This window comes from Tachypleus tridentatus, chromosome 1, assembly GCF_004210375.1.
Source record: "Tachypleus tridentatus isolate NWPU-2018 chromosome 1, ASM421037v1, whole genome shotgun sequence".
In the NCBI taxonomy this organism is placed as follows: domain Eukaryota; kingdom Metazoa; phylum Arthropoda; class Merostomata; order Xiphosura; family Limulidae; genus Tachypleus; species Tachypleus tridentatus.
In genome coordinates, this window is record NC_134825.1 from 125,169,785 (window position 1) to 125,194,855 (window position 25,071).

Below are 25,071 nucleotides of genomic sequence, written 5' to 3' on the forward strand. Positions count from 1 at the left end.
TTCTTTTATTTGTCTGAACATTTTTATGCATGTCCTACTGTATATTTTAGTCATTAAAGCCTTCTACAAAGACAGAAATGATGATGCACTTTCTATATTAAATTTTCGGACATTACTTATAGGATGACCTGATAGATTAATTAAGACATATTTAATTATAATATAATTAGAAATTTAAATTGCAAAAGAATGTTATGTGAATGACCAGCTCAGATACACCTATAATTTATGTACAGCCGTCCACAATTTAAGTAACTGAGTAAAGAGTTTGAAGCCTGTATACAGTAGCCTCCGCCACAATGGCTTTGTGCAGATTTTTGAACCGAATAACGGTACTGACTGTCACTTTTATATCACGCTTACAGTTGAAGATGTAAAGCGTGTTTAACTTAATCACAATTCGAACCTTGGATCCTTTGACCCCGAAGCTTGAGATTTTAACCACTACATCATGGGCCCTTAAGTATTATGAAAAGAAATTCCTACGAATAGCAAAATATAAAATAAATACAAAAAATCAAGCTTTTCACATATAGAGGAAAAAGTTTTCTTTAAAACCGAATTGATATAATGAAATACATTCATATTAAGTTACAATACATTTATGTAACCAAAGATATTATTAGTATTCACGAAAATTTACCATAGAATAAAGGAAGTTCTAATGTACTTCAGAAATTATTTGTTAATTACTAAGCACGTGTTTACTAAACAGTAAATAGTGTTATTGTATGGCTACATGTATTTAAGTATTTAACCTATGACTATACGTATTTAATGGTAATGTTTAACCAATAATATAACGTAATATTAAGCTATATTAATAATTTCCCTTTGATGACTAGAGTAACAGATACACTAGAAATCAAGGAAAATAATACTGAAAATTAGTAAAATACTAATTACTTTGATGTAAGTTATCTCAGGGTATCCGTACAACGTGCTAAAGAAATTAATTGAAATAAATTAATTCGTGAACTTTAATTTAAAGTCACTGTCAAATCAAGGCACTACTCATCATTGAGTTTATACTTATATATATTTTAGGTATAAAAGATATGCTTTAACTAAGTTAATTAGAAACTTCATTTTCACATGCATCTCTGTACTGAACGTTTAACGATATTGTGTCTTGTTGCACTGATCAAGGAGGAAGCCAGTTCGTTTTTTTAGGGGTGGAAGCACAAAGCGAAATAAATAGCTATTTAATGAAACATGGCAAATTTGAATAAGATCAAAGATAAGTCACAACATGCACAGGCACGATCACTTGGTTACTTATACTTTATTATATTTTATTGGACTATAAGTCACTACATGCACAGGCATGATCACCTGGTTACTTATACTTTATTATATGTTATGGACTATAAGTCACTATATGCACAGGCATGATCACGTGGTTACTTATACTTTATTATATTTTATTGGACTATAGGTCACTACATGCACAGGCAGCATGATCACCTGGTTAGTCACACTTTATTATATTTTATGGGCTATAAGTCACTGTATACATAGGCAAGATCAGCTAGTTATATCTTATTATATTTGTTGAATATATACACCTAGACATGATTATTATTATGATGTTAATTTCTATTGTTTTAGTTTTCAATCTACATCCAATTTATAACGAATTACTAGCAAAAAATATGAAGCGATCTAGAACACTTATAATTATACGAAGATGAAATCTGGTGTAACTTAACCTTAGACCCCTTTTTATGTATGTGTGTTAGTAGTTTCTAGTGATATGGACGAACTTTATGCATGTGTGTAAAGAGGGTTGAGCACGTTATGTTTAAATGACCTTCAACATGCAAATCAGCAAATCACTCGACAACCACAGTCAATATAAAACCGTGGTAGAACGTAAAGTATAACTACATTTTGGCATTGTTGGGAATCGAACCCCTGATTTTAGCGTTGTAAATCCGTAGACTTACAGTTATACCATAGGGATACAGGTATGATAGTCATTGTTAATGGAAATATTCGTACATTCAGATTATAAAGATGAATTTATATCGGAAATTTAGAGCTCCCAAAAATGAGGATATTCATTTCACTTTTATTTCATCAGAAAATAAGGAATATTGATAATCTTGGGGACTCAACACCATCCATAAAGAGACTTGCTACAAGTTCAGCCGTGGTAAGCAAAGTGCAGTATCTTGCAATGCAAGAATATCCAAGAAATAAAGATAAGGAGAAAGACTGTCCACGTATAGCATGCTACAATAAGCACTATAATCAAGAAGATTTCTATCTGGATAAGTGACAAAAGTCAAGTGTACACATGCTGCTTTTATGACTTATTTGTTCGGCCCGGCATGGCAGATGGGTTAAAGCGTTCGACTCGTAATCTGAAGGTCGCGAGTTCGAATCCCGGTCACACCAAACATGCTCACCCTTTCAGCCATAAGGGTGTTGTAATGTGACGGTCAATCCCCCTATTCATTGGTAAAAGAGTAGCGCAAGAGTTGACTGTGGGTGGTGATGACTAGTCTTACACTGCTAAATAAGGGACGGCTAGCACAGATAGCCCTCGAGTAGCTTTGTGCGAAATTCAAAAAACAAACAAACAAAATAAACAAACTTATTTGTTCAACTGTCGCATGCCTCAAACAGCTAGAGAATGAAATGGATATTTTCACATACGAAAATTGCCCCCCCCCCCGCTAGTACAGCGTTAAGTCTACGGAATTACAACGCTAAAATCAGGGGGTTCGATTCCCTTCGATGGGGTCAGCAGATCGCCCGATGTGGCTTTGCTATAAGAAAAAACACACACAGAGATACGAATATTATACCAGTCACATTGCCAGACGCATCGCTTACGGTTTCTGCGACATCAGACAGTGGAAGCTGGTGCTAGGAAACCACTAGATGGGAATCTACTAGGTGGATTAGTGAAAGAAAACACGGAGACAGTGTTTTGAACATTACAGACTTGCGATAGAGCTTGTCGCAATGGAAAATATGTTACAAGACCATTTTCACGAAAGAACATGACTTGACATGAAAACATATGTTGTAACGACACATTTTAATATAATATATTCAATCACTGAACTTATAAAAAAAAGAGATAATTCTTCCTAGACTCCCAAAAATATTATAGTTTGAATTAGTTTTATGCACACTGGAGGTATTTGTTTAAATATTTTTATACGGGTTTCTCATAAACTAAGATAAGTTTATGTTTATCTAGTCTAGACATATTTTATCAATTTATGATTATATTCTTAGGCGCTGTAAACTTATCCTACTCTGGAGGAACTTTAAGGGCTTAGTTTATACTGATGGAATCTATTCTTCTCCATGGAATTTTTGCGTTATCGTAACAAGTTCTTGAAACGTTTAAAATGTCCCCAGTGGCACAGCAGAATGTCTGCGGATTTACAAGGCTAGAAACCGGGTTTCGATACCATGGTGGGCAGAGCAGAGATAGCCCATTGTGTAACTTGCTGCTTAACTACAAAAAAAAGAAATTAAAAAAGAACAATCATTAGATTTTGATTCAAAAATCAACTTTAGACAGGTTCCACTTTGTACCTTTCAATTTTAGTTTAAATTTTAAGTTACAAATGGATAATTTGTACTGAATGAAGGTTTCCTGTTACTTTTAGTTATTGCCAATGTTAACCCAGACATTGGCGTTGAAAGAATAGTTGTAATTTGATGATGTTAAAACATAGTTGTATAACTTGATGGTGTTAAACACGTAGTTGTTACTTTATAACCTTAAAAACGTAGTTGTTGCTTGATGACTTTGAAAACGTAGTTATAAATCGATGACGTTAAAAACATAGTTATTTAACCTTATGATATTATAAACGTAGTTGTGACTTGGTGTATTTGAAATAATGATTGAAGAGAGAAATGATGTAAAGTATCTTTCATGACAGACATCAGAATTTGGAAACTCGAAAATAGCTCATCGATTGTACTGGACTCAGAAATCTTGCCCCGAAGTTATTTTTGCTGTTTGTTCTAGACGAGTCTAAGAGACAGTTTACGTTAATGTCCATCGTTCAAACTGACATGCTATAATTATTTTCAAGTATCTATTCTATGTTTTTTTGTCGTTTAGATGGGTCTACGAGACAGTTTAAACTAATGTCAACTTTTCCAATTGACATGCTATAATTATTTTCAAACATCTATTCTATGCTTGTTTGTTTCTCTAACTTAAAGAAGTTTAAGCTAATTACAATGCAACTTCTCAGATTTTGTTATCAGGCGATTTGTGTAAATGAGCTGCTTACTTAAGCTTTGCAATTCATGAAAACTATCATATCATAGTGTACATTAATTAGAAAGAAATTCGCAGTGTAACATGCATTTCTTAACGTACAACACTATTATATTATTAAAATAAGAGAAGATATAAAATGTGACATGCCTAAGAATTTTGAATAGAAGCTTTGTAAAATAATGGTTTGGACTTTAGGAGTTTAATTGGAGTTTATAATAATATTATCTGTTGATTTATCTTTAATTGACATTCGGTTGTGTTCAAAATGGTAGTTTATGTTTGCAACTATTTATACTCTTACGCTCACACACAAAAACAAATACTTTATAGTGTTTGTACAGTTTTATATTGGGTATTTATGAACGCATTACCCCTCCAATGGCACAACGGTATGTCTGCGGACTCACACTCCTAGAAACCGTGTTTCGATACCCGTGGTGGGCAGACCACAGCTAGCTAGTTGTGTTAGTTTTTGTGCTTATTTATAAAACAGACAAACAAATGCGTTTAAAGAAACAGAATCTTCGATTCTACTACCCCTAGTAGTTCAATGGTAAGCAGCCTGTATACTCACACAGCCAAAAACAGGTTTCGACACTCATGGTGGGTACAACCTACATAGGTTATTGTTTAGGTTTGCGCTCAACAACAAACAAAAATTGATTTTATTATTTTATTTTAATTATTTTGAGATCGTGGTTAAATAGTTGTTCTTATTTTTTAAAAAAATGTAACCACAGTTTTCTTGAAAATTGTCAATCATTGGCCGAAAATTGAAGAAGGAAAAGTATTAGGTTTATTAAAGTTTTGTTTACCAGGGCATATCGATAATTGCAAAGTAAAGTAACTGAAGGATGTATCGTAAATGTGGATCCTGACAGTGGACGGCTTTTACATCTAGCAAGTTTAATATCAAATCTGTTTTTAAAAATGACACTGTCAAAGGATGAACTTTGAATTGAGCGAAACGCGTAATCGGCAGTGGACGTGGTAGACATAGTGTGACTTAAATACTTTTGTATATTCTACTTCTTGAAAGCCCCTTAGGAAGGAATGAAAAACGTAATGTTAAAAATACGAATGTCTTACATCAAGTGTAATTGAGTTGACCAAATAGTTTTGTTCAGGATTCTGATGATTCGCACAATGTCCTTGATGACGATAAACCAACTTGAAATAAAAATGTATCTCAGAATGGCTGGTATGAGCATTAACACTTTTATTAATAGAGTTTTATTAGTAAAAGTATTGATTCACATAATGTTCAATTTTGAAGTATATTTTTAGACGTTTTAGTGTTAGGTTGAAGACAGTGACAATAATAATAACAGTGTTTAACATGAAGATATTGTTAACTCATTTAGTGTTGGGCTCAATGCGGGAATAACAATATTAAAAGAATAAAAAAATTACTTGTAGTTAAGCACAAAGTTACAAAATGGGATATGTATGCCCCGCCCATCCTGGGTATTGAAACCCAGTTTCCAGCGATTTAAGTCCCCAATCGTTCCGCTGTGCCGCTAGGGGAGTGGGGATAGAAAAATTAAGGTTCAGGGCGTAATATTAATAAATTCAATGAAACTGTTTAAACATATTTCACGATTGTAAAATTATTTACACATTTATATGTATATTTCGCATTATATTACAAAAAAAAAATGGTCTGATGATATGCAAGTGATATATGTACATAACTCTCCTCAATTTGATTGTTTGTATTTGTACTTTTATGACAAAGCTACCGAAACTATCTACAGCTCTCCCTAATTTGTAACTACATTGACACATTAAAAAGTGTAACTAGTTTATGATATCACATACCCGCTTCAACTCTAATTTTGGAGATATTTTTAGAGGGAATAAAACTATCTTAACAGCTCCTTCTCTTGGGATAATTTGTTTGACCAAATAGCGGGATTTGACAGTAACTTTATAGCGCACAAAACCAAAAAATGTAAAGTGTGTTTTATGCAACGGGACGCAAACCATAAACCCTATAATTGACAGTACAGTCATGGTGACTACCAGGCCATGCTTGACCAATCCGGGTATGTGCAACTTTTCAAATGATTAAGATACATCACAGGAAGTCAGCAGCAAATCTTCAAGCAATAAATAATAAGTAAATTAGTTTTAACTTCCTGTGACAGCAAATCGCTTATTTCGATTACTGACTCAGAAGCTATGGCTTCTGCACGAACAGCAAATTTGTCTTCTAGACAGCGCTAAAAAATAATAATTAATACTAATTTCCGATCAGAGCAAGAATTTTACGTTTAGGTTAAAAATTACATATAGCTATAATCAGAAAATTATAGAGTATATTCTTGAGTAAAATCTATAAAAAAAATGGGAGATGTGAGCATTCACTACACTATCAAATAATATTTATTAGAGTTTTCCATTTTATGTACACCTTATACGATAACTGCGACATTTATGTGACAAATTCAAAAGGTTTAGCAAATCCAATTGGTTTGACATAGCGCCCTCACGTGACAAAGAACTCAACCACATCTAACGACCTTCCCTGAAGAAGAACGAGCAACGTTAATGAGTTTACTTGGGCTTCTTCGGACAGTGACTATTATCGACCGATGAGATGGGAGTGGTAGGTAACACCGCCTATCTATCAATCATGATGATACACAAAGAGGGAGACTTTGGAGGATATCGTGACATGCGCTGTATTCTGGATCCTTTAATATTGATTAATTGTGTGGTTATTAAGAATAAACATATCACAGGTGGCGCCACTGCTTGATATTTTTTATGCTTGTTTGTTTGTTTTTTAGCGCAAACTACACAATAAGGTTATCTGAGCTCCGTTCGCCATGGTAAAATCAAACTCTGGATTTTAGCTTTGTAGTTCCGTAAAGTTGCCGCTGATTAACTGAGATGGGGGCGCTTTTCATACATATGATTACTTTCATTCCATTGCTTTTTAATTAAACTATAAATCGTTTATTTCTAGTTGTAATACTTTTATTTTTATTTTCTATGTTCCGTTGAAGTAAACTTTTAAAGGAAAAAATATAAAATATAGTGTTTTTTAAAGCCATTTCTCACTTTACGTTTTATATTGCGTTACAAATAAGAGTTTCAAAAATTTTGGGCAAAGTAGTATCAGTGTAAGATATTAAAAAATAAGCAAATTGATGTGTTTGGAAACTATTTAAAAACATTAGTCAATCATCTACAAAGAGCTGTCGAACATTCTCACATTTCAAGTTTGTTGATAAGCTATATTTTAACACCAGAATACATGTAGCACTGCAAATAATAAATTAAAATTAATTATGAGTTGATGGAATTTCCTTTTAGTTAAATAGTTTTCTATCATCTATCTTTATTTTCTAAAACCAATGTAGCAATGATTTTTGAATGTAATGATATTATGATGTTCTCTCTCTGTTTTAGTTATGTATAGTACTGAAAATCTGTATTTTCCATCCTTAAACGGCAGTGAATTCTTGCTGTAAACTCGTTGCTCTAGAGATGAGATAATGGCTGATATAATTTCACAGTTTGTGATTCGTTGATGACAGGAAAGGAGGCGGGGAATGTTACGATCTCCAAACTTTCATAAAATGACTTTAAGCAAATTGCATAAGCTATTAAAACATTCACTCGATAAAACAGATTACTTCGATGTAAATAATTGTGGTAAAAGAACGCTGTTTATGGCACTTTTCATTCACGATGTTATAAATGCAACGTTAAATGAATCCGAAGATAATTCTCAAAGTTAGATACATGTTTGGTTTGAATTTCAGGCAAAGCTACAAAAGGGCTATCTGCACTAACCATATCTAATATAGCAGTGAAAGAATAGAGGAATGCGCACGACAGCTAGTCATCAACACCCACCGCCAACTCTTGGGTCACTCTTTTACCAACGAATAGTGGGATTGACTGAATATTTATAACGCCCCCACGGCTGAAAGGGCTGGCATGTTTGGTGTGACGAAGATTCGAAACAGATTTGGTAGTTCACTGTCAAACCACTGCTTCTGTTGAAGGTACATATTCGATATAAAACTAATTTTATTTCTATAACCCCTTTTGATGCTTAATGGGTATGAACTAGAGATTATCATGTATAAAATGTGAACCTAGGGTTATTGGTTCGCGACCCACTGCCACAAAACCCAGCTCCGCACTGTGGGATCATTAGTTCATTATAAGAGTAACGGGCCAAGAGGCGTGGTGGTTAAAGTGCTCGCAACCTACGGGATCAAAACCCGTCACTGAACATGTTCGCTATTTGAGTTGCTGGTGCGTTATAATGTGACACTAAGTTCCAGTTTTCATTCGTAAAAAAGAAGTTCAGAAGCTGGCAATGGGCGATGTTGACTAACTATTTTTCATTTAGACTTTCACTTCAAAATTAAGAATGGTTCTATTAGTAGTTTTGCGCGAAACTGAACAAACAAACAAATTTGATTATTCAGTAGGACAAGAGTAAACAAAGAGTTGACTGACGGTAGACGTTGCTTACTAGCTGCCTTCTTTCACGTATTAACTCAAAATTATGTGTTTTTGTTGGTTTTTTTTTAATTTCGCGCAAAGCTACAGGAGGGATACCTGCGCTAACCGTCCCTAATTTAGCAGTGTAAGATAGATGGAAGGCAGCTAGTCATCACAACCCACTGCCAACTATTAGGCTACTCTTTTATCAACTAATAGTGGGATTGACCGTCACATTATAACGCCCCCACGTTTGTAAAGGCGAGTATGTTTGGTGTAACGGGGATTCGATCCTGTCACCATCAGATTACGAGTGGAGTGTCTTAATCACCTGGCCATGCCGGACCTAAAATTATAGACGGTCATGTACTTGCAGACAGTAAACCCTTTGCATAGCTTTACGAGGAAATTCTGAAACAAAGAAACAAAACAGCTTTTAATACCATTAGATTACAATATTAATTAGAACTGTATTTATTTGCTGGTGTGGAAATTAGTTGTATTAACTTACACCTTAATAGGATAAATGATAAGATGAGTACAAACTGCTATTTCTTGTATCTAAGTGGTAAATATCATCCACCTTATATTGATTATCACCAATTTATGAGCAAAAAACGTTGCACGAAATTTTTAACCAATTAAAGAAGTACCAGATTAATATTTTTTTTTAATATATGTAGCATTACTCTTAACAAGAAACAGCCCAATAAAACCTCTCTCTGGGTCTTCTGCGTCCCACCGTAAATCAGTAATCAACTTTGATACATATGGCAATAGAATAAGAGATGCAATCCAGCGATTAAAACGACACATAACCACTTGTGTAGCTTTGTGCTAAAAGAAAGAAATAATTCATTCTTATAGTGTGAACTTGGAAAGTGTACTTTCAGTAGGCCTTGAAAAACATATTTTGTAAGGAATACTTTAATTACTTTTTTAATAATACATTTCCTATTTTGTTATATATTTCTGATCCCGCGTTTTATTTTTCAGGAAATAAATGTATGTTAGGCTCTGTATATTAACATGTTAAGTATTCGTCACTGAAATTGTTCTTTAATTAGATAATTCTCAAAGTTAGATACATGTTTGTTTTGAATTTCGCGCAAAGCTACACAAGTCAGAAGAAAATACAAAAAGAAAATAAACAAATTTCAAAGTTTAAGTTAACAACACAGAAATTGGTAGGTCATTTGCTTTAATGCATTTGAGATTTTTTTTATTCGATGATATGATTATTTGTTTGATATATTTGTTTGTTTGTTTTGAATTTCACACAAAGCTACTCGAGGACTATCTGTGCTAGCCGTCCCTAATTTAGCAGTGTAAGACTAGAGGGAAGGCAGTTAGTCATCACCACCCATCGCCAACTCTTCGGCTATTATTTTAACCACCGAATAGTGGGATTGACCGTCACATTATAATACCCCCACAGCTGAAAGAGCGAGCATGTTTAGTATCACAGGGCTTCGAACCCGCGACTCTCGGATTACGAGTCGAGTGCCTTAACCACCTGGCCATGGCGGGCTTTTTCTTTAATTAAATAATTACATTTAATCAGAGTGACTGATCTGATTATATTTTACCCGTATGATCTAATTACTTAGAGTATTTTAATCTATACACGTGTGGTAACTTTCAAACTAAACTTCACTTGTGTTCTCTATGTTATTTTTTTCTCATGAAAAAGAGTATTTGTTTTAAATATAAAAATACTCAGAAAATTAGCTATAGTTTCATGGATTTAGAAATGATTTTTAAACGTTTCAAATGCAGTTTTAGCAAAGCAAAAATTAGAAGTTTAGAGAGGAAGAACTATTCGCAGTATCTATGTAAGAAAGCCTGGATTTACAAAGAACCTCGTAATAAAAATTGTACTTTAGGTGCCATCCTGTACGATATTGTACGCACATGTAAAGACGCTTGTAGATGCTTGTCGATAAGCTACAGTGTGTGGATAAAACGACTCTCCATACCTCATATATTTATTTTTTGTAATTGTGCTTCCGCACGAAAATGTATTGTTACTTGAAGTGTTAAAGTGAAGCAACAAGTCCGAGGTAATACTTCTACAATACACTCTTCCTCGGCAGCCGTCATGATATTTCTAACGTCCATGGATCTCCTGGGCTTATACGCAACGCTAGACTTTAGTTGTTCTCCTTCCGAAATCTTTTTCGCGTTACTCACGTTCTTCTCACGATCACCAAGTGAAACATTCACGATAGACGACCAACTGCCGTCTGCGTGGAGCCACTTAACAGCGGGGCGGGCCGAGCATCGTGCCGGTAAATTCTTATGTATTTAACCCCACCAGCTTGTCGATCATGGCCGATGGAGCAGTGAACCACAGACACTGTTGGGGGTAGACATAGGTTGAAGTATTGGTTACCATGTGAGAAATGGTTGATATAGATAATAAAGACTAAAGTAACATTCAAAAATTGCAAACTGAGGAAAGTAAGGGACATTAGAAAACAAGCTAATCAATAGATACCATGAAAATAGAATATTTGCTGTAGTTTGGGATTTATTGTTTTAACTAATGCACATCCAGTCTCATCCCAAATTCCGAACACATTGTTTTAAACAAATATCTTTAAAAAAGTGCGTCATTTTATAAGCTCACATTAGTGGCCAATATTTGTTATTGAAAGGTAGGAAGAAAAACTGGTATTTTTAACTTGAACAGCAGGAATTAACAAGCAACAGAAGTAGCGACTGTCATTGGTATTACGCCTTTTGGGATGTAAAATTTAGTGCATGTTCAGCGCAGTATCTCGAATAGAACCTTGGATCTTAAGATCCGCAGCCCGGCAAACTAACTTTTAGGCCACACCCGCTCTTATATCGTACTGGAATTTTTCGAAATGCACCGGTTGGCAACGAGTTAATTTTGTATTTTCTGAATGAAAAAAATTACTTACTTTAGCAATATAAGTTCCTGTACCTTAACTGAAAACTTGTGTTTGCTCTAGAGCTCAGATTTGTATTCAACAGGATGTTTTATTTTGTATTTTATTATTATTATACCACTTATCATCCAGTGATAACGCCCCCTGTCCCAGAAACAAGTAACTCCATTATAACGGACCTTGCTTAATCTTTTTATGATTTGTTTTGAAGGATTTCCAGACTGTAGGTCACATACAAAATTCTATGTTACTCTGTTTGATCTATTATACGCTGGTGTCTTTCGTCAGATTATTTTGGTTGTCTGAGTTCTGTAAAACCATACAGGGCTGGCTGGGTGAGCATTTAAGATTGTTTTGTTTGTTTCTTTTGAATTTTGCTCAAAGCTACTCGAGGGCTATCTGTGCTAGCCGTTCCTAATTTAGCAGTGTAAGACTAGAGGGAAGGCAGCTAGTCATCACCACCCACCGCCAACTCTTAGGCTACTTTTTTACCAACGAATAGTGGGACTGATCGTAACGTTATAACACCCCCACGGCTGAAACCGCGAACATGTTTGGTGCGACGGGGATTTGAACCCGCGACCCTCAGATTACGAGTCGAACGCCTTAACCTTAACCTGAACATTTAAGAACTGCAAATATGATGAATTTTTAAAGTTGAAATACTTCTCTTTAGCAATTTAATTTAAATCTAAAAATGGCAGCGGCAGAGGCCATGAATCACCCCGATATCTATCTAACAATCAACTTTCTCTGTTGAAACATCAGAAATACAGTAATAGATTGGCTATTGTATGAAGCTTTCAGTTTTTGTTTGCAACGTACTGAATAAAGCTGGTTTTCGCGGACATCATTAGCCCTGAGTTTGTTTTATTAAGTGTGTTGACACCAATTTGATTAGGACAGGACAAACAAGACTGATGATAAATGCTTTTCCTACTGTCCATAACTTCCTAATAATAACGCTATATAGCATTACAGGGGCGGACGATACCCCACCAGGAGGTTTTTCCAAATTGCCTAACTTGAAAACCCATCTTGAGCTATCATGCAGTTTACCTTACCAAACCATGTACCGCCCCATCCGCTGGCGCCAACCGCCTTCGGGAGTTACTAAAATAATTACCTTTTGAAGGTTAATTTACTTCTTCATATCACTTCTCTCTTTGTTGGACGATTAGAGCCACCTGCTCTCGATCCATCTATTCCCCTCTGACTTCTGAACACCAGCTGGTTAACCTCTATCAAGCATTCCATTAGAAACTGTTTAACTTGAGAAAAGAAGTTGTCTTGAAAACAACGTTAACCATAACGTTTATTTTTCTCTAACCAATACAAGATAATGTTGGGAAAATGAAAAAAAGGCTAAAAAGCCTACCGTTTATGATGAAGAAAAAAAAGAGCTTATGATGACGAAACGAAAACAATAATAATAAAACAACATAAAATATCAGTGTGAACCTTGTCTAAATGAGGCAAGGCCAAATGTATGTTAATATTTTTTTATATTGGTTGGATAAAGCAAAGTTAAATTTATATATCTTAAGACATCTGGTATGAGTATTAAAACTTTTACTAAAATAAAGTATCGACATCACGAAAGTTAAATTTACATTAATCCTTTCCTTCTTGGCTGAATAAGACAAGGTTCAGTGTATATTATTAATTTTTCACCTTGACTGAATAAAGCAAAATCAAGTCTATATTAATAATTTTCTATCTTATCTTAATATGACAAAAATCAAGTCTATATTAATAATTTTTTATCTTGGCTGAATATGGAAAAATCAAGTATATATTATAATTTTATATCTTGGCTGAATAAGGCAAAATCAGGTATATATTAATAATTTTCTATGTTGGATGAATAAGGCAAAATCAAATATACACTAGTAATTTTCTATCTTGGCTGAATAAGGTAAAATCAAGTACATATTAATCATTTTCTGAATAAGACAGAGTTAAGTGCATATTAATCTTTTTTTATTTTATATCTTGTCTGAATAAGGCAATGTTAATATTAATCGTCGTGTTTCTTAGAAGAATAAAATCAAATCAACTATATATTAAGAAAGCACCTTGTAGTTAGGTTACTGCTTCACGTCTGCTTACCTGATAAAATAAAAGCTCGGTTAATTCCTTACTGAAAAACAGGCTAAACGCCCTTTAAAGTAAATATATTAAAAGGCACGATTAAAAATGTTTCGATTTTTCTATGAATAACCGTTTATAAACAACATCTGTATTATACAGAAAATAAAACTACGAAAACAAAGAAATTCTTTATCATTACACTTATGAGGAAGAAAGAAAAATCACATGTTTCGATATTACCATTAAAGTCGAATGGTTTTATGTTTGAGTATTAATTTAAGTCTAAGAAACGCTTAAACATAGCTTACGAATAGCTACAATATCTCTCTATCTGAAATATACACTCTTTTTCCTTGAACTTAAATTACAGTTAATGTTAATTCACTTATAATATAAACTTGAACCTAGTTTCCTTTATAATTTATGAGTGCATAGAATTTTTAAAACGCACGTAATCGAACATCCATTTATAATTAATCATTTCGTAGCTTTTCTTGATACACACTTTCCTTTATAACTGTATAAGAAAATACACATTTATTCCATACTTATGTAAACATCTAGTTTTCAAATTATTATCAGCTGGTCTTACAACTTGTATAGACTTCCACCATTATATCATTGATTTCAAGGCCTCCTTTTCCTCAAAAATCACATTTACTATTAATTCACTTTTGTTACTTGCTTAACCCAAACTTGCATTGTGCTTAATTAGTACAGTTTATAAAGTCTGTTTAACATTACTTTTCTTTATAATTATTCGACGAATAGCTTTTTATAAAGTGCACTTAACCCTACTTTCTTTTATAATCATTAATTTCATAGCCTTTTCTAAAATAAACCTAATCTTAATTTTTATTAAAAACTATTGGTGACTTGCCGGTTTTTTTTTAATCAGTACTAACTGGTCTTCTATCTGGCATCGATTTCAAGATGTTTGTCTTTTATCTTCAGGTTTTAATTTTAGTCTCCTAGAACATATGTCATAGTTACTATTAATCATTTTTAAATATGCACCTAATCCCACTTTCAATTATTGTGAATAAGATTATTATCGTTTTCAGAGGCACACAATCTATTTTTCTCCATAATTCACTAAGACGTAGATTTTTCTAAAATGCACCTGATGTGCTTTTTCCTTATAATCAATCATTGCACAGCTTTTCTAAGATGCACCTAAAGACAACTTTCCTTTAGGGTTGATAATTTTACAGTTTTTCAAAACTCACATTATTTATTTTCCTTTATAATTAATCAATACATTGCTTATTCTATACATATAATATATATTTGTCTTTATAATAACCAGTAAACTTAGTTCTAGATCACAGTTTCGAAACGCAATAGTTATTAGAATAAAGATTATTTCTCTTTTATGTGATTAGTCATTGAATGTTTCCCGTTGTTCGTATTGAATGTAACAACTGACAACAAATGTTTGGAAAATGAATGTAAACATTTAGAACATTCAGTCTATAATACTTTTTATTCATGTGTTTTTAACCTTATCTGAAATTATTTTGCTCTATTGTCAGGGCGCTCGACTCGCAAAACCTTTCGCCGAACATGCTCGCCCTTTCAGCTGTGGGAATGTTATAATGTTATGGCCAATCCGACCATTTATTGTTAAGTGTAGCCCAAGAGTTGACGGGCTCTCTTCTAGTTGTTTTTCCTCTAGTCTATCACGGATAGCTTTGCTTAATATTCTATAAAAACAAATGTAGACCAATAATAGGTAAATGCACAATACTGCGCGAAGTAATTTTATATGTCGAAACTGATGGACGTATAATTATTTGTTTATTAAATTTCGCACAAATCCATACGATGGGTAACTGCGCAAGCCGTCTCTAAGTTAGCAGTGTATGACTAGAACCCTTAGGCTACTCTTTTACTAATGAGTAGTGGGATTGATCGTAACATTACAGTGTCCCCACAACTGAAAAGAGGAGCATGTTGTGGTGCACTGAAGACTTGAAACTGTGACACTCAGTTTACAAGTCAAGCACTCTAACCACATGGCCATGCCGGGCCTATGTCTATATAAATGTGATGTTGTAGAGTTAGTGTAGATTTAAGTTTTATTACAGACAAAGACTGTTTCTCGGTTAAAGCTTATATCTTCTAATTGTTTAATTATGATGTATTAATTTAACTCTGGCAAACTTTGCGATGAGAGAATGTCCATCATTACCTGAAAGTTACAGTTATTTCGGAAACAGAAAATTAAGTACCACCCCAAGGAAATGCTCCTATAGATTATTTTGCGAACTTTAATAAATCGTTCTACTTGTGACATTAAATTTTATTTTTTTCAATTTTTTTCCTGATCAATTGATTACAATCAAACCTTTCTTATATAGAAATTTATCTGAAGTTAGTTCATCCCAGTCCATTGGTTTTAACTCTCATCTATCGTCTTATTAGTAACTAAAAACCTTTATGCTTTTTTTTTGTACTTTTTTTATGGTATTTTCTAACATCAAGTAGAAAATGAAATTTTAGTCTGAACGATACAGACTGTTACTTTTATAACGTATCCACAGCGGAAAGAGTGACCCGTGTTTAGTGGCATCACGTTCCTAATCCCACAATGTTCGATCCACAGCTCTTATCCCCTCCCAACACCAACCATTATGGTATAATTGGTTTTCTAATATCAGTAGCTTCAAAGCACTCTCATCCAGACAATGTTAGGAGATTATTCGTGGGAATTCTGGTGCACAGTTAAATAACAATTTTAGATACCAGAAAATAGATTACTGTATTATCTTAGTTACTATCCTTAGTTATTAAGAAAAACCTAGAAAATTGGCAACCCGAGCTGTACCCACTGTGATGATAGAAATTCGGATTTTTGCATTAAAGCCTTCAAATTTACCGCTTAGTCATCGCAAAGGATCCAACTCTCCATTCTAGTGTCTTGTAATTATAAATATCAACATTTTACTTTCTTCATTGGATTTCTGAAATAATTTTGCGTTTAGTTACTAACTTTTCTAAATCATCTCTAAACAGTTTACTGATTCTTCTCTTGTCCAATTACCACACACACACAAAATAAATATAATAATGAATAATAATAAATATATAATAGAAATTATAATAATAATAATAATATCCAGATTTGTACTTTGGTCTGATTACAGTAGCCCAAGAGTTGGCGGCGAGGGATATCGACCTTCTCTTTAATTAATTACGCCTGGTGTAGATGTTCCTCATGTAGCTTCGCACAACATCTATTTAACGAACGTACAATTATTTAACAGCTTTGACTACTCATCATAGTTGATTGTTCGTTTGTTTTTTTTAATTTCGCGCAAAGCTACATGAGGGCTATTTGCGCTAGCAGTCCCTCATTTAGCAGTAAAAGACTAGAAGGAAAGTAGCTAGTCATCAGTGCCCACCGCCAACTCTTGGGCTCGTCTTTTACCAACAAATAGTGAGATTGACCGCAAAATTATAATGCCCCCCACGGCTGAAAGGGAAAGCATGTTTGGTGTGACGGGAATTCGAATCCGCGACCCTCAGATTACGAGTTGAGAGCCTTAACCACCTGACCATGCTGGGCCTATTTGATTGAAATTTATGTCCCTCGATGGAACAGCGGTAAACTTACAGACTTTCAATGTTAAAATGTGGGGCTTTATTTCCTGCGATGGACACAGTAGATAGTCCAATGTGACAAATCGAAATAAAATGTCACGTTCAAACTCTGTCAACTTTTTAGCCTTTGCCATGTTTTCATCCAATGTAACATAGGAAATGTCAGTGGGAGATGTTGACAACGCTAATGCTTGAACACAAATGACTAAATTTCGTTACGTGTTTACCGATTAACACTTCGTTTCAGTATGGTCTTAAACTTTTGACCAGCTAGTATTTAGGCTAATTTCATAGTGTTCACATTTTCCCTATTAAATGCTAAAAAAGTTTTTTTTTTTCTTTTTCTTATTTTCATCTTTCGAAGTTCTACTCAAATAAGTGATTGAGTCTAAAACGCAAAATGCATATTTTTTCTTTATATTCATTGGCCTTAAGATTTTGGCCAGCAGTGTATCATACTTGATTGATGGCTCAGATAAATATCCCTTTTGTAGCTAGAATATTAAATATTCAATTTCGTTAAGAACTGTTATTATTGTGCATTTATAGTTGCAGTATTTGAGAATAAATTCCTAAAACTTAACTCTTTATTTAATCAAATTAATTATATTATAATTTCTAAATCAAAGGAAAATCTAGTTGTATTACTGTCTTAGCTTTTTGTATTTGTTTTCGGTAAGGAATTAAAGTGATTCGTTTTTTACGTGCCTAACTTTATGGTTATCCAGTTCCTCTTAATGATTGATACGATTAATTGAAGTAAAAATAAATAATGATAAATAATTGGTGTTAAAATAAACAAATAAGTAATAATTCTGATTTATCAATGAATTAAATATAAAAAGTGATAAAATTTATATTTATACAGTTTAATCCATTTTAAACAATAATGGTTGTTTTTCACACACTTTGATAATGTGAATAGTGTTTCTTCAAGTGCTACCTCTGTTATATCTCAGTTAATCCATTGGCCGAAAAACCTTGTTTCCACTGGTTGTAGTAGATAAAAAGTGACTAACGTATGGTCCTTACCTTCACTCTACAGCCCTTAGAATAGTAAGTATAACTTTCAAAACTATAATTTTATCTTGTTAAGTCCTTCTTATTATGTGTGGAACACTATATAAGTATAAAAAAAAACTGTTAAAAAGAAAAAAAACAACCTTTCCAACAGCTCTACTATGACGTCTCTTAACACGCCTTCATAATATGTGTAAAAAGTATGTACAGAGAAATTTGGGAAAATAAATTTTATATCATTAAAAAAAGGAACATTTTAAACATCCTATAATATTGAGCATTCGAAGCATGATTTCTTAGTTGAGCTTCTGAAAGTAATTGGCATTTCATAATACTATATTACTTGTAAAAACGTTATTATTTAATCGCGATAATGTATACTTTGTTTCTTACTCATGCAATATTGTTTACTGATGATTTCTTCAATATTTTGACATTTGTTTGTTTCGTCGAATTTCGCGCACAACTACTCAATGGTTATCTGCTCTAAACGTCCCTAATTGTGAAGTAATAAACTATAAGGGGAATTCTTGAGAACTACTATTTTATCAAGGAAAAGTGGGATTAACCGTCACATTATAAAACCTCCACAGCTTACAGAGGAATCATGTTTGGTGATGGAATTCGAAACCCAAACCAAACGTTTGAACCATCAGGTAATACTAAGCCTATTTTGACCCATTATAGCAATTTGTAAATTTACTAATTTATATTTCAGAAAAAACACAACAACATCTTTGTCGTTAAAGCTTGATTGATTAACACCATTTCTTCTGTCAGTATATTGAAAATTTTTAAGAAGTGTATTTAAATATTGATAATAAGTTATTTCTTTCAGAATTTCTCGCGAAATTACACAAGAATTATTTACATATATTCATCCATAATTCTGAAATGATAGCCAAGCGGCAAAATAAGTAGTCAACATCATCATATCTTCTATGTAAATGGGTTCCAAGTAGTGTCCTCTCAATACCCTTTCAGTGTTGAAATATAACTCATAATCAATATTCTCTCCAAAGAAAGACATTTTTTCCTCTTTGTTTATTACAGATTATTTTATTTTATTTATTTGTAATAATGAGTTTAAAATACTTTATTAGACGTGGCAACATCTGTTGGATATTAAATACAGTAGTCGATAATTGATTAATTATTATAGCAACCCTCATTACACGACACTTGTCGATGCTCAAATTTTTATTTATTTTTCAATTCTAAAGCATATTCCAACGTAATATTGTGCACAGTTACGTCATTGTGCTACCTTTGCACTGAATGCAAGGAAGAAATACCATTTGCATCTCTTTAACTAAAGTTTTACAATGAATAGTCCAATTTATATAATCATGAAGAATTTGCTGTTTAAAACATTTTTCGTTGAACAACTAAATTCTGGGTGAAAAAAGTGTTTTATAATTAAGGGGAAAAAAACAATAGTTTAATTTTTTTCAAACCTCAATTCAAAATTAATAATTATTTCCGAAATAAAGTAATATTTCGATTTTAAAATTATAAATGGATAATATCACACGTTAGATTTCAAAAACGCAATTAAACCAGTAAGGCTAGCGAATATTTCTATTTTACTAAACAATAATTAAATATTCAATAACAGAGCATTTTAATTGGTCAGTAAACTATTAGCTCCGTGGTTATATTACTAATCGATTAATACCATCGTTAGCTGCGAAGATTAAATTTTAGTTTGTTATTTAGATTAGCATTTCAATTGTTTGTATTTTCCAAAAGTGTTTTGGATACCGAAACACATATATAAAAGGTTACATAATATGCACATTTTGCTCTTAAAAGGTTGTATTTTACATGAAGTTTTATGTGACTTTTGAAATGAAAAAAATGATCATATGGAGTTGAATTTTGAGACAACTTTGAATTGTTAATATGAATTTTACTGATTATGTATTTGTAAGTACGCACGAGAAAGCAAGTTTGCCTCACATTGCCTGAAATGGTTATTTTAAATAGACTGAATCGCAATTTGATGGAACCGGTACAACCACAAGTGAAACGACACCGGTTCAGCACAACATTGTCTGTAATAGCTCGTCACCAGAAAACAAATAATGTTCTTTTCGGTATTTCTCTTTGTTAACAGTTAGCAAGGAGATTGTTTGTTTTGAATTTCGCGCAAAGCTACTCGAGGGCTATCTACGCTAGCCGTCCCTAATTTGGCAGTGTAAAACTAGAGGGAAGACAGCTAGTCATCACCACACACCGCCAACTCTTGGGCTATTCTTTTACCAACGAATAGTGGGGTTTACCGTCACATTATAACGCCCCCACGGCTGAAAGGGTGAGCATGTTTGATGCGACCGGGATTCGAACCCGCGACCCTCGGATTACGAGTCGAACGCCTTAACATACTTTGCCATGCCGGGCCCTAGCAAGGAGATAGCATATGACACCGGTATATGCTAGAATAAATCAGTTTAATAAGCACTCCACAAGTAAAACTTGATGTAAACAGTATTTAACACTATTTATTAAGTTTTATTGTCACGCCACTGCCCAAAAAGTTAGAGAAATGACAGAAGAGCTGAGAGTTCGCATAAAAGTTTTACGTAATGCTGGTTGAACTCTAACAAATTGCTGTAAACTTGACATGCTCCCTAAACACTGTCGCAGGTACGTTTGCATATACTAATGGAAGAGACAGAACACCTAAACGCAATGATATTGATGTTAAGTATTTCAGTTTATGCAGCCTTTGCGACAGAATGAAGACTGCCGCTGATACTGAACGAGATATAAACAACCATGTACCAAATGACAGAAAAGTGTGCAGATCTACAGTATCAAGAAGACTCAAAGAGAATGAAATATTTGGTTGTGTAACAGTCAAACAAACCTTTACTTTAATCTTCAAATATTGTCAAGAGACTGAAATCTGCTAAAAGTACAAAACTGGACTGTTGATGATTGTTATGGACGGATAAGTCCAAGTTTGAAATATTTGGTTCAATGGGTAGGTTGTACGTTCGGTTAAAGAAAGGATATACTTACTTCAACGCATTTCACTTACCATGAAAAATAGGGGAAGCAGAGTGATGAACTGTTTTCACTGCTGAGGCGATAGGAGATGTTTGCAAAGTAGATAGGAATAATGGAACAGCTCAAATACCATCGGATACTGATCCATCATGGTATACCCAGTGGTTTGTGTATTATTGGTACAGGATTCTACTATCAAGAAAATAATTACCCCAAACACTTATCCAATCGATGCAGAAACTACTTAGCTAAGAAAGAAGTTGTTGGTATTATTATAATGAGGCAATGGCCCCACAGAGCCTTGATCTCAACTCATTTGAGCAGATCTTGGATTTGAAAGATCAAAAACTTGACAAATCAAAAGGTACTTCTGTTGTACTAAATACGAAGGTTAATAACATGTTAATGTTTCACCTGTGATTCGCCCTCCATTGTTATTTGTTAAGCAATCTGAAATTTAATGTTGGACTTTGTTATAATACTATTGGACAATACTCTAGGTCAGCAGAATGGTGAAAAATTTCTGAAGTTTAGGGAAAAACCAACAGTATTTGCACTGATATAGAAATTGAACTACTTAAGGATATATGATACGTGTTAATTTCAAATGGTTTCATTATGGCTACCAAGGGCTTTTAATAGTAAGTTATACACAGCATTTTGCATGTAGTTTTCATATTGGTGATTGTATTATCTCTATAATTATTATATTAATATAAAACAAGTACAGTAATAATGTGAAATAGAATTTCATATTGTCTTTCATGTCTTTTTTTCATTAATTGTGCATTTATGCATTTTTATTAAACTTTTAATGTTTATTGTATTAAAAATATAGAATTACAATTTTCCATCCTTAGTTAGAAACAAGTTTTTGTTTCTTTCGTTTTACAGATGGATACTCCAGCCAATAGAAATATGAGTTTGTTTACTGTGTACCATGGGTGGCACTTGCGCAGCTAAAAACTGTGTTTCGATACTTGTGGTAAGTAAAGCATAAATAATTCATTTTATAACTTTGTGTTTAACATAAAACAAACAATTGTTGCCTTTTTTCAGCTGGTTTGACCACGTGAAACTCAAGTTTACTTATATGCTTCACAACACATGTGTACTTTATGGGCAATGTTTTCACGTAGGTCAGGAAAACACGACGAGAATCGACACAGCTCACGATTCCACCGTTCATTGAACAAATCAAGTCCACAAACATGATAAGGTATTTAATGGCTATGGAGAGACATGATATGGAATCTTTAAACATCCTGGGCAACTTTTTGTTATAATCTGCCACCACTATCTTGATACAATTGCCCAACTACCCATGAAGGCAAACCCAATTTGTAATATTTGAAAACTTACAGATCGTGATGGCAGCTTTGAAAACTATTGAAGACTGGTTAGAAAACAATGAATAGACCTTTTTTATATGCAAAAACGGCTTTTGGGTTGAGAAAATATTTTACATAGAAGAGCGAACAACGTTTCGACCTTCTTCGGTCATCGTCAGGTTCACAAGTGGGTTTCTCGACATCACTGATCATCAATGAATAGACCTGTGATCTCATACAATCCAGGATAACATTAGTAAGTACGGCAGAATTGTTCCTTAAGGCATAAATTACGTCACGATCCAGGTCGCCAACCAGGTGATTGCCAGTTCTCTTCACATTGTTATAAAAAAGGACATATAAAGACTGTTGAGAAGGCTTTAAAAAATACAGATAGACTTGCATTTGAAATCTGATAAAAGCAAAAGGCAGTAAATAATCATCAGTTCCAGCTCTTGTCAACCAAACATAATTGAATTCCAGTTGACCAACCTTATTTTTGTAAGATACCCGTATGAAGAAAAAATAAGGAAAACAGGCGGGAAAAGGAAGATGGAGAGGCAACAGGCCTCACTAAAACCACATCACAGTGCTATGATAAATAATGTTAGGGTTGACTATGTTAGTGAGTTTGAGGATTACATATAACTCATCAAATTGAGTCAAGTCCATTTTCATCACGAACATGCGAAATAATACGAAAAAATGTCAAGAGGTAAGAAGTAACCCTCCCTGAAACCCTGCAATAAATAAGCAATTCTTCTATAGAACAGAGCGAGAATCGCTGGGTGTTGGATACATGAGACATAATAGACTCTCAGGTGGCTTCTGAAATTACTTGAAATATAGAGAGTATCTGATGATGTCTCTGCTAGCGTTAATAAATGAAATGTTTGCAAAATGTACAATTATCTTTGTTTTTCTTCAGTTCTGTAATAAAGATAAGGTTGGTCAGCCACAGTATACAAACGTTTTGGTTGAATATCTTGACAAGAGGAACAAGTCTTTGTATGATTCCTTAATAAGTAAGCAGCTCCACCCTTCATACTGCCCACTGGTGTTGTTGGCATCCGTTCAGTTGCGAAAGAGTGTAAAGTGTAGTTCACTTATGTTGCATTGATGCAATTTCTTATGTGGCCGAAGAGGACTTGCAATGTGGTTCTAAGTCAGTATATTTAATTCTGCCTCTCTTTTTCCCTAGCTGAGAAAGTCACTCCTTTTCATGTTCCTTGACACTACAATAGAGAAGAGTGTGCTACTTCATTTGGTCACTCACCAAGTTTTCCTACTGATCAGTTTCAAAGGCGTTCATGATGGGTTTTTTGCATGTGTCTTGGAAGTGGAGATTTAGGCAACCAGTGGGTTTTCTTCCATCTCATAGTTCTGCATACAGCATAAATATCCTTGTTTGAGGAATGGCGTGATGCTTGGTAGTCCTGCTCTGTGAAAGACCTCTGTGTTTGTGACTTTATTTTGCCACCTGATATTCAGAATACGATATAGGCAGCATAGACAGAAACTGTTTAGCTTTTTCTCTTGATGCGAATAAATTGTCCATGTTCCATATCTTAACATGAGGATGCTTGGTACGCAAAATTCATATACCAGCATCCTGCTTTTTGTGGTAAGCATATTAAGCTAATCAGTGCTGGGGTATCCAAAATTCTCTTGAACTTTGAAAAAGCCTACCTTGTTGATATTGCCAAATGCCTTGGTCACATTGGCAAAAGGTATATACAGCGAGCGATTTGTTCTGCTTCATATACTTTTCTTGTAGCCAGCATAATGAAAATACCACACCCACTGTTGGCCTTCTAGCTCTGAATACACATACACAACTGGGAAGTTGTTGTAGTAGTGTCAGAATGACACTGTCAATGATTTTCTTGTATTTCTTAGTTGCAAGATTCCTCTATAGCTATTGCAGTCATACTTGTCTCCTTTGTTCCAGTAGAGCATGATAATTCTTGCATCGAGCTTGAATGTTGAAACTTTTTATTTCTTAAATAATTGGTAGAAGTTAATGAAAATGTGATAGAAGATACGTATTTCTAAACTTGAGAATCTATTTTGAGATGTTATATTTTTCTAATGTTTTACCTATCATTAACGATTTGGAAGTCTTCCTTCTTCATTGGGATTGACTTCTAACTCAGTCAGTACTTGACAAATTATAAACTGTTCCACCCAATATTTCTTCTAAAATATCAGTTTCTTGGGAATACAGTTTCAAGTAGTGTTTGACCCAGTGTGGCATCTGCTTGTTTTTTTTTAAGATAAGACTTCGCCATTTTGTAATTTTAGGAGTGCTATTCTGTTGACAGGAAGACCTAGGACTTTCTTTAGTCTATAG

At 33.8% G+C, this 25,071-nt stretch overlaps 1 long non-coding RNA gene across 2 annotated transcripts in view; it reads left to right on the forward strand.

Moving 5' to 3' along the window:
• LOC143222720 (uncharacterized) overlaps positions 1-25,071 on the forward strand; it is an 87,839-nt gene that overhangs the window by 57,542 nt on the left and 5,226 nt on the right. For both annotated transcript variants that reach the window (XR_013012436.1, XR_013012438.1), the window contains exons 2-3: positions 18,312-18,408; positions 22,282-22,372. This is a non-coding gene — a long non-coding RNA (uncharacterized LOC143222720). The remainder of the gene's footprint in view (positions 1-18,311; positions 18,409-22,281; positions 22,373-25,071) is intronic.